Below are 11,644 nucleotides of genomic sequence, written 5' to 3'. Positions count from 1 at the left end.
TGTCTTTTTTTGGGCGATCACTATCCGAAGGCGGAATCACAGAAATATCAGCTCCGGTATCGACCAGGAAACGACTTCCGCTACTTCTCTCTGTGAGAAATAGGCGGCGTGAAAAATGACTCCGATCACCTGCCGCCGCTAGTGTGGAGCGTTTTAGTTTGACTGCATGTTAGAATTCTGAGCGGAAGGTGGTTGATATGAGCATGGGCTTTGACATTTCTTTGCCCTGCTGCGATATTTAAAGTGATACCAACATAGTGCTCCGTTAGGATTAAAAGAGTGGGCTGATCGGGACCTGTCTCGTGACCTTCTTGGTGAGGAACGAGATGATCGTGAGCTACTTCTTGAAGAACGTGACAGCGTTTTCAGTTCATTGATTTTCAGTATTAATTCAGTGATCTGCATTTCTAGTCTTGAGATACGATCGTTACTGACATTTATTTTATTAACTGCAATGGTGGGTGGTGTCTGCACGGTTTGAGCACAAACATTTAATCCCGGTTGTGAAATTTCAACAATTTTGTCAGCCATAGTGGCTATGGTGTCCAGATTATCTTTACTCGTAGCTAATATAGAACGTGTGGTAACATGAAGCCGCTGCATAAATATGGTTTTCAAGAAATCGTCCTTGACTTGCGTACCGGCTAAAGTTCGCATCTCACGCAAGAGTTGAGTTGGCTTCTTATCACCTAATTCTAATTCTGTTAATAATTTCGTCACTTTCCTATTCTCTGACTCTTCAAATTCCTGAATTAGTCGTGCTTTAAGTTCTGTGAACGGAGTGGTAGATAGTGGTCGAGAGAAAAAGTCGGAAATTAATTCTACAATATCCGCTTCTAATGACGCAACAACATGATTAAATTTCGCGGTTTCGTTAGTGATACCCAACATAGTAAACTGTGTTTCAACTTGAAGAAACCATACCTTTATGTTCTTCTTCCAGATGGGTGGAATCTTCACTGAAATGCGAGCAATATTCGCTTCGTTCCATACTGTTGTTGGCGGTGGATTTGTTTCGTTGCTGGCATCGGTCATTTTCACACTTGACTAACCACAAAATGTGTTCCGCGCCGTATTTTAATATCACGTCGGGAGTCACCAATGTGGTAATTGATGATGATTATGTACTTGAATAATAGAACAGGGATGGTGTATTAATGTGTTTAATTAACACTCCAACTATAGTGGGGACGAAAGTAAAAAACATGAATAATAATCAGAGAGAATAAAGATAATATTAGAAGCACAGAACATCAATATATAAAAGTCTTCGAAACATAAACAAAGTTCAAGGAGTTTATACACATATATTGATACTAGAGGCCGCCACAATATAAATGATATGAGTAAAGGAGTGGAATCGGAGGTAAGGCTTTTTGCGGATGATGTTATTCTCTATAGAGTGATAAATAAGTTACAAGATTGTGAGCAACTGCAACGTGACCTCGAAAATATTGTGAGATGGACAGCAGGCAATGGTATGTTGATAAACGGGGCTAAAAGTCAGGTTGTGAGTTTCACAAATAGGAAAAGTCCTCTCAGTTTTAATTACTGCGTTGATGGGGTGAAAGTTCCTTTTGGGGATCATTGTAAGTATCTAGGTGTTAATATAAGCAAAGATCTTCACTGGGGTAATCACATAAATGGGATTGTAAATAAAGGGTAGGTACCGATCTCTGCACATGGTTATGAGGGTGTTTAGGGGTTGTAGTAAGGATGTAAAGGAGAGTGCATATAAGTCTCTGGTAAGACCCCAACTAGAGTATGGTTCCAGTGTATGGGACCCTCACCAGGATTACCTGATTCAAGAACTGGAAAAAATCCAAAGAAAAGCAGCTCGATTTGTTCTGGGTGATTTCCGACAAAAGAGTAGCGTTACAAAAATGTTGCAATGTTTGGGTTGGGAAGAATTGAGAGAAAGAAGAAGAGCTGCTCGACTAAGTGGTATGTTCCGAGCTGTCAGCGGAGAGATGGCGTGGAATGACATTAGTAGACGAATAGGTTTGAATGGCGTCTATAAAAGTAGGAAAGATCACAATATGAAGATAAAGTTGGAATTCAAGAGGACAAACTGGGGCAAATATTCATTTATAGGAAGGGGAGTTAGGGATTGGAATAACTTACCAAGGGAGATGTTCAATAAATTTCCAATTTCTTTGAAATCATTTCGGAAAAGGCTAGGAAAGCAACAGATAGGGAATCTGCCACCTGGGCGACTGCCCTAAATGCAGATCAGTATTGATTGATTGATTGATTGACTCTATCTGGACATTATCCTTGTGACGAACAATCTTTACATCCTGCTGACTGAATACTTCTACCTTCTGAAGATCCTCACATACACACTCCCCTTGTTCATTAATGATTCCTGCAGTATCCTTCTTGGAACCTGTTTCTGCCTTAAAGTACCGTACCTATACATACCCTTCCATTTTTACTAAAATTTGTGTGACTGCCAATTAGGCCTATGCCTGCCATCATGTTATCCTTAGCTGCCTTCTTTGCTATATTCAATTTCCTAGTAAGTTTGATCAATGGTATCTCCTTACTTACACAGCCATTTCTAACTCTAGTTCTTTCCAATCTACACCTTCATCGGACCAAGGCAAGCATTTAGCCACAAAGCCGGACTTTAACCTTAGACCACCATCTCCATTGATCAGATGTTGAATATTGACATTAGCAGAGGCCAGGCTTCTCTGTTGGCTACAGCTCAAAACGCTTAAGACTGACGTTCTCTGAAACAACAATCGAAAAGGGGTAACCTGGTGGCCCACGTCTTGCTTCCAGCATACGCCACTGTTTATCTTCCTCCACATAACTGATTATCTTATCAAATAACTGCGCTTCAGAGTACGCTTCAAGAAACGGTCTTCGGTTCAGGGAGCCCCGGGTTCGATTTCGCGGCCGAGTTAGGATTTTAACTGGGAATTCGTCCTAAATTATTTATCTTCATCTCCAGACAACACACTAGCCAGCACAGAAAGACCCATTAGGGTATACACCCCTTTACTATGCGCCGACGTCAGCAAGGGTAGGCATATCTTGTAAAAATGGACAAAGTTCACGTCAAGTTATAAACCCAAGAATTTCGGACAAGATCACAGGAAGACGACCTTTTGCTACTATCAAATTTAAGTCTCAAGTCAAAATGATCGGTTTACTATTGAAGTGAGCGACTCCTAATGGTTTGATTCCATCTCCTTATTAGCATGATCATGACGTCATGATTATCACTTTTTTGGAGGTGATCGCGAACGGTCAGGTTTGAAAATGCTGTGTTTTCTTTTAGTAATAAATTAGTTATAACATTGTGCTAAATGCGAACTCCAATACATTATTAAGAAGAAGTAGTAGCAGTTAGTGGTGAACGTACAAGTAGGCCTAACCAAGATTAGTGATGTGTAGTAGCTCTGTTGCTGTTTACGTGCTTTAGGTTAGGTTCACTTTGTTTTGATTCGGGCGTGGAAAAATGAGTATTCCCGTTTTTGTTTGTTTAAATATCTGTAGTTTCTTTGGCAGAGTGCCTAGTACGATATACGGAGTTGTATCTTCCGCAGTTTTTACATTCGTGTAGGCTTAGGTGTTGATCACTGTATTTCATATACCATAACACTTAAAATCTGTTGCAACATTCGCGAAAATAATAATTTAAAAGAAATGGTAGCCTTGTAAAGAGAGTCACATTGTCAGTGAATACTGCTGCTCTTCTTGTTCTTGTTCTAAGATTATCACATTTGGCGTTCGGCAGAGTAAAATATAATCTGCCACTTGTTGTCTCCGGTGTACTTTCAACAGAAGTTTAGACATCTTCCTTTGTTATTTCAGTATTTAACGACGCTTGTAATTTCCATTAGCATGTACGGTAGTAGAAAAAAGAAATCAGTCTTAAGTATTTAACCTCTTCAGTCTGTTGTTTCAATTCACTTGTCCAGGTCCATAGCTAAGTGTTTAGCATGCTGGCGTTTGGTCCAAGGAGTCGAGGGTTCGATTCCCATGCGGGTCATGGATGTTGAATTATTTCCTCTGGCCTGGGTGTTGGTGCTTTCTTCATCATTAGAATTCATTGTTAAGGTGTAATTCTCACAGAGTAAGGTGGCCTACAGGGCCCTCCGAGGGCTACACATCAAAAATAAGAGTTAACCTGTCATGTAACTTGGGTCCCTAAGATAGGAGTCATGTGTTCAGTCTGCAAGTCTCTGTGGATTTACTAAACACCTCTACAATCCTCTATTTGTAACTAGTTCTGTGGCCTTGTTTAGTTCTATACCTTCTACCTTCAAATCCTTACAAACCAGGTCTAACTGTCGTCATCCCTCTACCTCTCTTACCATCCAGAGCTGAGTCTTTTATTCTCTTAGGTAACCTATCATCTTCCATTCGCCTCACCTAAGCCAGTTTATATGTATAGCTTCAACAATTGAGTTCATTCCTAGCTTAGCCTTTATCTCCTCATTCCGAATACCTTCCTGTAATTGTTATGTCTATTGCTTCTAATAATATATGAATAAGATGCTGTTTCTGCTCCCATAAAGCAAAGACCGGTGAAAAGAGCCATGATCTGGTTCACCATCAGATTGTTGACCGGCAGGTGGTGGTTCTAATCACTCGATTGCGTGCCTCTCCACAATGTTCATGTGCAGTGGTAGTGATTTGTCCGTCGGATGTAGTCGTAAAGCTTTGAGCAAACCCCTCGGTGTTGTTTGACGAGTAGGCTATGAGGCGATACTAGGTTTCACCCTCTCCTTACCTCACATCCCACATCCCATAGTATCGCACCAGGCGAGCCGAACACTCCCACATACGATGAATAATAATCTGGGAGCCGACTTCTTTCTTACAGAATAGCTTTGCTGCACCTTGATTCAGTTTCACTACCGTTCTGGCAGAATACACATCCTGAATACTTGAAATAATCTACCTGATCCAGTTTTGTGTTCCTAATGGCTAAGTGCACTAATTTAGCAATATTCATACGACTACTGTATCTTGCATTTCCAATGTCTCGTACTTGACACGTAAGGCTATGCACTAAAAAGTAAAATCTCCACCCTATTTGAATGGCTCATCACTGCTCCCAAATTGACTAGTTACATGAGACACAAACTAACCTCAATGCAACAATAACGGAGGTTCCCTTACCCAAGGAGCTCACAGAGGAAATAAACACTCTTTCTCAGCCTCGCTCAGTTTATTTTGATATACGCATTACTGTATTCTTTGGTGTTTGGTAGGTTTAAATAATTCACCTCCCTTCTTAAAATTCGCTATTTCTTTTCAGACTGAAGTGAAACCATGCTGTAATAATACATACAAACAAATATATTACATGTACATATGTTGTAAGTCAATAAGAATATATAAGTCTGCAAACCGTACAAAAGTCCTGACAAGACAAGGTTATGTTAAGTTAGGTTGATAACAAAATTTCTTTCCATTGCAACTGAATTAATATTTATGGAGGACATGACATTGCTTTCCTTTCCGGAGGAGTTCTTGCAAATTTTTCTTGCTTCGTATACATCACAATCATTGAATTCTACACATACGAATTGGACTAAAGAAGACCATATTAATAAAATGCTGCATTCATTATTTAACACAAACCATGTTATAAAATGCCACAATTCTACTTACCTGGTATTACCTAAACAGATTTACAATCCTACAATCGTACCCACAAATGTAACACTAGTGATTTTCATAATACGCCAATGGCAATACTTTTAATCATGACTACATAGTCCGAACGTGCAAGACTAACAGTAAATGTAAGATGCCATATCGGCAAGCAGGGTCCCGAAACTGTATGGTTAGTGGTGCCACCTCCAGTAAACAGAGGAGAAAGAGTAAGTTAGTGTACATAGCGGGGTAGTACACTGGCATTAAGGAGGGGAAGGTGACCAGTGTGGTTTCAGACCACAGATGGGCTGTCGGGATCAGATTTTAGTATATGCCAAGTATTTGAAAATTGCTACAAGAGGAATAATCAGGCTATGCTAGTTTTTTGTTGATCCAGAGAAGGCATATAAGTAAAATGACAGGGTACCAATAGGTACCACACTGGGGACTGCGAGATTAAGGGCAGATTATTGAAAGTAATGAAAGGAATTTATGTTGACAATTGGGATGTGATGAAAATTGATGGTAGAATGACTTCTTGGTTCAAGTTGCTTACGGGGATTGACAAGGCTGTAATCTTTTCACCGTTATTCAATACCAATCAAAATAATTATCAGGTATGGCACTGAAAAGGGCAATTTTTTAGCATCCATATTTCTCATTGATCTGTTTCCGGATTGCTGATGGTCAGTTAAGGGGCTGCCTGGCCGAGCAGTAAAGTCGTGCTCTGTTTGCCCGCAAGGACGTGGGTTCAAATCTCCATCAGTACTTTCACAAACTTCCAGAGGTGCACATCGCCCTGAGGTTCACTGAGCCTACACCAGGGCGAAGGCAGCCAGGCGTGGAGCTAACCAAGTGCCAAGGTTAGCCTTTACTTTCATGGCCTGTACGGAGATTACTTTGCTTTGCTTTTGATGGTCAGTTAAGTACAGGAAATTCTAATGCATGGACCTACACAGGCTCGCCACCCGCTGGAGTTGCACATCACCACTCTACCGTGGTGCACTTAGTATTTACATGTTTTGTTTGTTTCTGACTTGAATAAATGAGAGGTATAAAGTAGCTGTGGTTTATTGGCAGAGTGAGCAGAAAGCTTGGAACTTGAAAATAGATGCAATGAGTATGATATAAAGTTAGCTTGTTCAAGACTTACATGATAATACTAAGAGTCAAAAACTTACAAATTTTCAGTTAATGTACAAGTCAGTTTGAAGTACACGAAACATAACATGTGAGATCACATTAGACTCGGAGTGGCTTCTATGAGATCATCCTCTTTGCAAGAAGTTGGGCACAGAGGGCACTGAAGCATGTTGCTCGTCATTGTGTTCCTGAATCTTCTAACTCCTGATGGCATCCTGTTCCACAACAGCCAGCTCAAGGTGGTAAGTACCTCAGTTGTCCTCTCCGGGATCTGAGGCGTTGCGGAGGAGGGTGGGCTCTGTTACGTCTGTAAGATGAGGCCTGAGATTACCATATTCCCTTTCTGGTCACGTGTCGGGTAAGGTCTGACATGACATTGTATCGCCCACCACTCGTCTGCCGACTTTACAAAATACACGATGCTATACTGTACTGCCATCTTTTGGTTCTTGTGTAAAATCCAGATACTATTTGATAGTCAGTCAAAAATGTGTTATGTTATTTAGAGGGCAGTGTAGATGTCAGCTCTGTCCAGTCCACTCACACACGCGAACGCTCGAACAGTAGTAAACAAATATGGTCGCTATGTGCTCTCGTAGTCATATGCAGTGTACTGTTCAATGTCAGATAATTGTACAAAACCCCAGTAATTTCCTTCCTTGCACCCTAAGAATATTATCTAATAGCATTTGACAAGTGAACTGGCGAAGCTCGGCATGTGTACCGTAACCCAACATGCAGCTTATGCTGACGGCTGGCGCAATTACCATAAATCAACAGATAAAGATTCAAGCAATTGCCGTTTACAGTGGATTCAGGCTACAAACCACTGCAATATTTGAAAGCAGAGACTGAATTAGAGTTTATCAATTGGTTTCTACCTATAATTTGTTCAGTGATATTAACCTACTAAAGCAACCAATCGTTATGCGATAGTAATAATAATAAAAACGTAAAGATAATGTGTCTTAAATTGCACATTTAGCTTTTATGTTCTGCAGTATAGCTTTTCGTAAATGTTTACAGCCTAAATACATCATTTAAGAGCAGGTGCTTACTCCAAAATTGTGAAAGATGAATACAGATCGTATAAGGTAGAAATTAACATTTAAAATAGTAGTAGTAGAGACAACAGAGGGGTATGGGTTAAGCCTCTCCCTATTGGTACCTACTTCTTTGCATACACAGGGTGGCGCTATTCCAGCCAGGTAATAGAGCTTATCTGTCGCAGTAGGCTTCAAGCAACTTGTAATTAACCTGCAGGTATCATTGAGAGCTGTATCTACATGTCTGGCACAAGATGAACTTTCCAGACTGGGGAAACATATTCGGCAGCAGAAAAACCCAGGAAATGTATGTTTACTGCACGTCTTAATTCCTGACAGATGCACATGTTGCAGTCGGTGTATATCGTATTCTCTTTACGGTGATGTGCATTACATCGAACCGTTGGTTGCACCTTAGTCCTGTTTTTTTGTCGAACTGAAAGAAGCCATTTATTAGGCAGCACAATAAATTATTCTCAAGAATTGTCCTACTTTCTCTTGCATCTTTAAGAATAGGCAAGTGATCGGGTCTATTTCCACATCCAACAGCTTCTGTATGTGCTGATGAGTTGTTAGGACCAAAAACTTATATAACCCCTTATGGTAATGTAACTACTGTTAGCAATCAGAAATCGTTCTAATAGAAGCCTAGCATTTGAGTGTCCTCCTTACAGTAACACGTCTTATCGTAATGTAACTACTGTCAGTATTAGAGAATGTTCTAATAGAAGCCTAGCATTTGAGTGTGCTCCTTACAGTAACATGTCTTATTGCAACGTAACTACTGTTAGTAATTAGAGAACATACTAATTGTTGATTAGCATTTGAGTGTGCTCCTTACAGTAACATGTCTTATTGTAATGTAACTACTGTTAGTAATTACAGAACATACTAATTGTTGATTAGCATTTGAGTGTGCGTCTTACAGTAACATGTCTTATTGTAACATAACTACTGGTAGTAATTAGAGAACATACTAATTGTTGATTAGCATTTGAGTGTGCTCCTTACAGTAACATGTCTTATTTAACGTAAGTACTGTTAATAGTTAAAGAACGGTCTAATAGAAGCCTAGTGTTTGAGTGTGCTCCTTACAGAAACACGTCTTATTGTAACGTAACTACTGTAAGTAATTAGAGAACATACTAATTGTTGATTAGCATTTGAGTGTGCTCCTTACAGTAACATGTCTTATTGTAACGTAACTACTGTTAGTAATTAGAGAACATACTAATTGTTGATTAGTATTTGAGTGTGCTCTTTACAGTAACATGTCTTATTGTAACGTAACTACTGTCAGTAATAAGAGAACGTTCTAATAGAAGCCTAGCGTTTCAGTGTGCTCCTTACAGTAACGTCTTATTGTAATGTAACTAATGTTAGTAATTAGAGAACATACTAATTGTTGATTAGCATTTGACTGTGCGTCTTACACTAACGTGCCCTATTGTAACGTAACTACTGTTAATAATTAGAGAACATACTAATTGCTGATTAACATTTGAGTGTGCTCCTTACAGTAACATGTCTTATTGTAACGTAACTACTGTTAGTAATTAAAGAACGTTCTATTAGAAGCCTAGTGTTGAGTGTGCTCCTTACAGTAACATGTCTTATTGTAACGTAACTACTGTTAGTAATTAGAGAACATACTAATTGTTGATTAGCATTTGAGTGTGCTCCTTACAGTAACATGTCTTATTGTAACGTAATGACTGTTAGTAATTAGAGAGCATACTAATTATAGATTAGCATTTGAGTGTGCTTTTTACAGTAACATGTCTTATTGTAACGTAACTACTGTTAGTGATTAGAGGACATTGTGATAGAAGCCTAGGGTTTGAGTGTGCTCCTTACAGTAACACGTCTTATTGTAACGTAACTACTGTTAGTAATTAAAGAACGTTCTAATAGAAGCCTAGTGTTTGAGTGTGCTCCTTACAGTAACACGTCTTATTGTAACGTAACTACTGTTAGTAATTAGAGAACATACTAATTGTTGATTAGCATTTCAGTGTGCTTCTTACAGTAACATGTCTTATTGTAATGTAACTACTGTTAGTAATTAAAGAACGTTCTAATAGAAGCCTAGTGTTGAGTGTGCTCTTTACAGTAACACGTCTTATTGTAACGTAACTACTGTTAGTAATTAGAGGACATTGTGATAGAAGCCTAGGGTTTGAGTGTGCTCCTTACAGTAACACGTCTTATTGTAACGTAACTACTGTTAGTAATTAAAGAACGTTCTAATAGAAGCCTAGTGTTTGAGTGTGCTCCTTACAGTAACACGTCTTATTGTAACGTAACTACTGTTAGTAATTAGAGAACATACTAATTGTTGATTAGCATTTCAGTGTGCTTCTTACAGTAACATGTCTTATTGTAATGTAACTACTGTTAGTAATTAAAGAACGTTCTAATAGAAGCCTAGTGTTGAGTGTGCTCTTTACAGTAACATGTCTTAATGTAACATAAGTAGGCCTACTGTTAGTAATTAAAGAACGTTCTGATAGAAGCCTAGTGTTTGAGTGTGCTTCTTACAGTAACATGTCTTATTGTAACGTAACTACTGTTAGTAATTAGAGAACGTTCTAATAGAAGCCTAGTGTTTGAGTGTGCTTCTTACAGTAACACGTCTTATCATAATGTAACTACTGTCAGTATTAGAGAATGATATAGAAGCCTAGCGTTTGAGTGTGCTCCTTACAGTAAAATGTCTTATCGTAATGTAACTACTGTTAGTAATTAGAGAGCATACTAATTATAGATTAGCATTTGAGTGTGCTTCTTACAGTAACATGTCTTATTGTAACGTAACTACTGTTAGTATTTAGGGATCGTTCTAATAGAAGCCTAGCGTTTGAGAGTGCTTCTTACAGTAACATGTCTTATTGTAACGTAACTACTGTTTGTAATTAGAGAGCATACTAATTGTTGATTAGCATTTGCATGTGCTTCTTACAGTAACATGTCCCTCTGTAACATAACTATGGTTAGTAATTAGAGGACGTTCTAATAGAAGCCTAGCATTTGAGTGTGCTCCTTACAGTAACATGTCTTATTGTAACGTAACTACTGTTAGTAATTAGAGAGCATACTAATTGTTGATTAGCATTTGAGTGTGCTCCTTACAGTAACATGTCTTATTGTAACGAAACTACTGTTAGTAATTAGAGAGCATACTAATTGTTGATTAGCATTTCAGTGTGCTCCTTACAGTAACATGTCTTATTGTAACGTAACTACTGTTAGTAATTAGAGAACATACTAATTGTTGATTAGTTTTTGAGTGTGCTCCTCACAGTAACATGTCTTATTGTAACAAAACTACTGTTAGTAATTAGGGATCGTTGTAATAGAAGCCTACTGTTTGAGTGTGCTCCTTACAGTAACATGTCTTATTGTAACGAAACTACTGTTAGTAATTAGAGAGCATACTAATTGTTGATTAGCATTTGAGTGTGCTCCTTACAGTAACATGTCTTATTGTAATGTAACTATTGTTAGTAATTAGAGAACATACTAATTGTTGATTAGCACTTGTGTGTGCTCCTTACAGTAACATGTCTTATTGTAACGAAACTACTGTTAGTAATTAGGGATCGTTGTAATAGAAGCGTAGTGTTTGAGTGTGCTCCTTACAGTAACATGTCTTATTGTAACGTAACTACTGTTAGTAATTAGAGAGCATACTAATTGTTGATTAGCATTTGAGTGTGCTCCTTACAGTAACATGTCTTATTGTAACGAAACTACTGTTAGTAATTAGAGAACATACTAATTGTTGATTAGCATTTGCGAGTGCTTCTTACAGTAACATGTCCTTTTGTAAC

At 38.5% G+C, this 11,644-nt stretch overlaps 1 protein-coding gene across 1 annotated transcript in view; it reads left to right on the top strand.

Moving 5' to 3' along the window:
- Positions 1-3,233: 3,233 nt before the first annotated feature.
- The window catches only part of LOC136875817 (gastrula zinc finger protein XlCGF8.2DB), a 157,246-nt gene continuing 148,835 nt past the window's right edge, over positions 3,234-11,644 (top strand). Inside the window, exon 1 of the mRNA XM_068228186.1 lies at positions 3,234-3,265. The gene's annotated coding sequence lies outside the window, so the exon portion shown is untranslated. The remainder of the gene's footprint in view (positions 3,266-11,644) is intronic.

The sequence above is a fragment of the Anabrus simplex genome, chromosome 6, assembly GCF_040414725.1.
Source record: "Anabrus simplex isolate iqAnaSimp1 chromosome 6, ASM4041472v1, whole genome shotgun sequence".
NCBI classification, from domain to species: domain Eukaryota; kingdom Metazoa; phylum Arthropoda; class Insecta; order Orthoptera; family Tettigoniidae; genus Anabrus; species Anabrus simplex.
This window is presented reverse-complemented; position numbering and strand designations above follow the sequence as displayed.